Below are 4,111 nucleotides of genomic sequence, written 5' to 3'. Positions count from 1 at the left end.
AAGATGGAAAAGCTCCATATCATCAGTGAAGACAAGGCCAGGGGCAGACTGTGGAACAGACCATCAATTACTGATATGCAAATGCTTAAGATAGCACCATAAAATTAAATAAAATTTATTTATAAAAAGTGTGTGGTTTCCTAAATCAAATTAATTTTTTAATGCAAAAGGAGAATAGATCTACCTGTGACAGGATGTTTTCCTCTCTCTTTAATAATCCATTGGTATGGCACTGCAGGATAATGCACTGGACTGAAAGGTCAATTTGCACTGCAAGGTCGGTGGTTCAAACCCACCAGGTGCTCCATGAAAACCTTATACAGGATTGCAACAAGTCAGAACCAATTTGATAGTACTTAACAATAATCTTAAAGAAAAGAGGGGAAGTAGTTGACACTGACCAAAGTAATTCAAATTAAAATTTTCTAGGTGCTTTTTTTTTTTTTTTAATTAGGGAAATACTTTATGACTACCACTTTTCTACTATAGACTGTTCCTGTTCCCCTACTGTGGTGCTACTGCATCTAGATGTAAGCCTGATTGGGCCATGTATTATTTTTTTTTAAGATTTTATTGTGAATTTTGTGGGTTTACATGGGAGAACATCAGTTTTACATTCATCCTATCGTATTTCGTTTCATTGCAATGATCACCATCCCCTCCATGCATCATCAAATAACCAAAGGTTACACCCCACAGCCCCCCACCCCGGCCATCAGCAAATAGCTCCTCCTCTTACCTGAGACCAGTGTCCCCAGCCACTCCATCTGTCCTTGCCATTATTTCTGTCTCCATCCCTGGCATCACTGCCTCTCTGGGTAGGGTCATGATCTCCGCTCTTCTCCCTTGATGGTCCCAGGGACCTCCGCTCCTGTGCTGCAAAATCAGTCACTCCCCTCCTTTTGTCAAAAAACATCTACCTTTACATTTCTGACCCTCACAGTCAGTCCTGATGGCAATTATTCACTATTGTACCACAAGAGTCTTATCCCCATGTCCTTTCGCCAGCCCAGTCCCAACAGATTGGAAATCATTCAGTGGAGATTCTACCTACCCTTGCCCCATCTGGAACTAGGCTCCCTCTTGAAGGTGTGTAAGCCAGTCACTTCTTGCCTTTATAGCCCCCATCCCCAATTTGGGTAGCCAATGTCTAAGTAGCCCATCCCTGTCAACCCTGTGTACCGAGGGGCTGGGAGTGATCCTTGCTGTAAAGATTTGTTTCCTTTTTTGAGCTACTACATCCATACGTATAGGTAAAGTTCATCAAATTGTAATGGATGACTCTTTTTTTTTCCTTCCCTCTTCTTAATTCTTCTAGTTGAGTTCTGATCATCCAGCCATCGAAGGCAGGTCAAGTGGGTACTATCTGCAAGTATGGGTGTTCTTGTGCATCTCCCCTTAATTCATATCAGCTGGATGCTTCACTCTCTGCTCTAGTCCTCTGGGGCAATGTTACTGCCTCTGGGCCCAGGAGTCCCCAATCATGGCATAACTGCTGGCCATCCAAGTCTCCGCCCGGATTCACAGGAGTCTGTTGAATGTGGTCAGACATAGATCTCAACTTCATTGCTGTTTTTTCCCCCTCTTCCCCTTATCGGTGACCAATGTGATCACCAGCCAGACCACATGACTGCTCGTGTATTCCCCTTGAGGCTTAGTCTTGGAATGCAGTTTGCTCTGAGGGGTTCGACCACTTGCCTTGATGGCTCCCAGGTGAACAGCTTTCTTGGTCTTGTAGTAATCAATCATACCGCCATTTTTATTTCTGTTTTTTCCTGCTGGTCTTTCTTCACGAAGTATCTTCTAGCCACTCCAAGTTGATCTACTTGTCCTTTCCAGTGGAAATTTCCCACCTCAGAAAATTCAGGATGGGATTCTGGTATCCACTTATGGTCGTATGCAATGCAAAAGCTACACAGGAAGTCTCTTTCACTGGGTAATTTCTAGCCTCCTTTAAGTTATTCCAAGAAGCTCTGGTAGCGTAGTGGTTATGAATCAGGCTGTGAGCCTCAAGGTCAGCAGTTCAAAACCACCAGCTGTTCCGTGGGAGAAAGTGAGGCTTTCTGCTCCCATAAAGATTTACAGCCTCAGAAACCCTGTACAGGGTTGCTATGAATCGGAACAGACTCCACAACACATAACAATAACAACAACAATCAGTTATAGGCTGAAGATGGACTTACAACCTTTCTATTGTGATGCTTCTGGCTATTCCTCCTCCTCTCCCACCCCAACTGTCTATTTCACAATGGTAGGCAAGGGAAATCAAGATTCAAAATGCAACCAATCATCTAAATATTATTCCCCTGTTTTACCCTTTCAAACCATGCCTCAATCCCTGTATCCTGAAGCCATGTTGTTCCAAGGTTGTGCATACATCATCATTTACCTCTGTCCCACTTAGCCCATGCGAACCTGCCTAACTGTTCTCCCATCTGCTTTGTTCTTCTTTGTTCTCCTTCTTGTGTATTTCCTGTTCCCCCCTCTCCAGCACCCAAACTTTACTGTGTCTATTCCTTACCCTGTGCTCTATCTACCCTTCCTTCCCTCCCCTCCTCTGATCCCATAAATCCCAGTGATCAGCAATTATATTTATAGTTTTCTTTTCCCCCTTTTGGGTGGGTTCTTAGACTTTTACAATAATGGTCCTATGCAGTATTTCTCCTTTGGTGACTGACTAATTTCACTCACCATAATGTCCTCAAGGCTCATCCATGTTATGCGATGGCTTGCAGCTTCCTTGTCCTTCAAGGTAACATAGTATTCCATTGTGTGTATGTACCACAGTTTGTTTATCCATTCTTCCATTGATGGGCACTTAGGCTGTCTCCATCTTTTTGATATTGTAAATAGTGCTGCTATAAATATTGATGTGCATATTTCTACTCATGTTATGGCTCATATTTCTCGTGGGTAAATATCAAGTAGAGGAATTGCTGGATCATAAGATATTTCTATTTTCAACCTTCTGAGGAAGCGCCTAATTGCTTTCCAGTGTATTTGGATCATTTTGCAATCCCACCAACAATGTAAGTGAGTCCTAGTCTCTCCGCATCCTCACCAGCATTTGTTGTCGTCTGCTTTTTTGTATCTTTGCTGTTATTGCTGGTGTGAGATGATATCTCATTGTTCTTTTAATTTGCATCTCTCTGATGGCTAGTGATCTTGAACATTTCTTCAGATGTTTGTTGGCTGCACGGATCTCCTCCTAGATGAAGTGTCTTTTCATGTCCTGTGCCCATTTTTTTGTTGGGTTATTTGTCTTTTCTTGTAGAGGCATTGTAGTTTCCTACATATTTTATAAATGAGTCCTGTATCTGATGTGTCGTTGCAAAAATTTTTTTCCCATTCTGTGGGTACCCTTTTTACTCTTTTGATGAAGTTTTTTAATACACATAAGTTTTTGATTTTTAGTATGTCCCAATCATCTATTTTATCTACTTTTGTTTGTGTAATTTTCAAAATGTTTGGTAGTCTGTCTATGCCATGAATTAGAGCTCTCACATTTGCCCGTATTTTTTCATTGATGACCTTCTTAATATTGGGATTCACATTTAGGTCTTTAATCCATACTGAGTTCGTTTTTGTATAAGGTGTGAGGTAAAAGTCTTGTTTCAATCTTTTGCATATCGCTTTCCAGTTGTGAAAGCACCATCTGTTAAAGAGACTATCTCCTCCCCATGCAATATACCTAGGTATTTTGTTGAAAATTAGTTGGCTGTATGTGGGTGAGTTAATTTCTAGATTCTCAATTCTGTTCCATTGATCAATGTATCTTTCATTGTACCAATACCAGGCTGTTTTGACCACTGTAGCCATATAGTACATTTTGAAAAGAGTGAGAGGTCTCCAACTTGTTCTTCTTAAGCAGTGCTTTGTTTATCTTGGTTGTCTTTCCTTTTCATATAAAGTTTGTAATTGTCTTTTCCATCTCTTTGAAGAATGTTGTTAGAATCTGGATTGGGATTGCATTTATATGTGTAAATTGCTTTGTGCAGTATTGACATTTTCAAGATGTTGAGAATTTCTATCCAGGAACATGGTATGTTCTTCTACTTCTGTGGGTCTCCTTTGGTTTCTTGTAGTAGTGTTTTGTAATTTTCTTTGTATA

This window comes from Chrysochloris asiatica, unplaced genomic scaffold (assembly GCF_000296735.1).
Source record: "Chrysochloris asiatica unplaced genomic scaffold, ChrAsi1.0 scaffold00183, whole genome shotgun sequence".
In the NCBI taxonomy this organism is placed as follows: Eukaryota; Metazoa; Chordata; class Mammalia; order Afrosoricida; family Chrysochloridae; genus Chrysochloris; species Chrysochloris asiatica.
The sequence above is the reverse complement of the archived record's forward strand: the minus strand, read 5'-3'. Positions refer to the sequence as shown.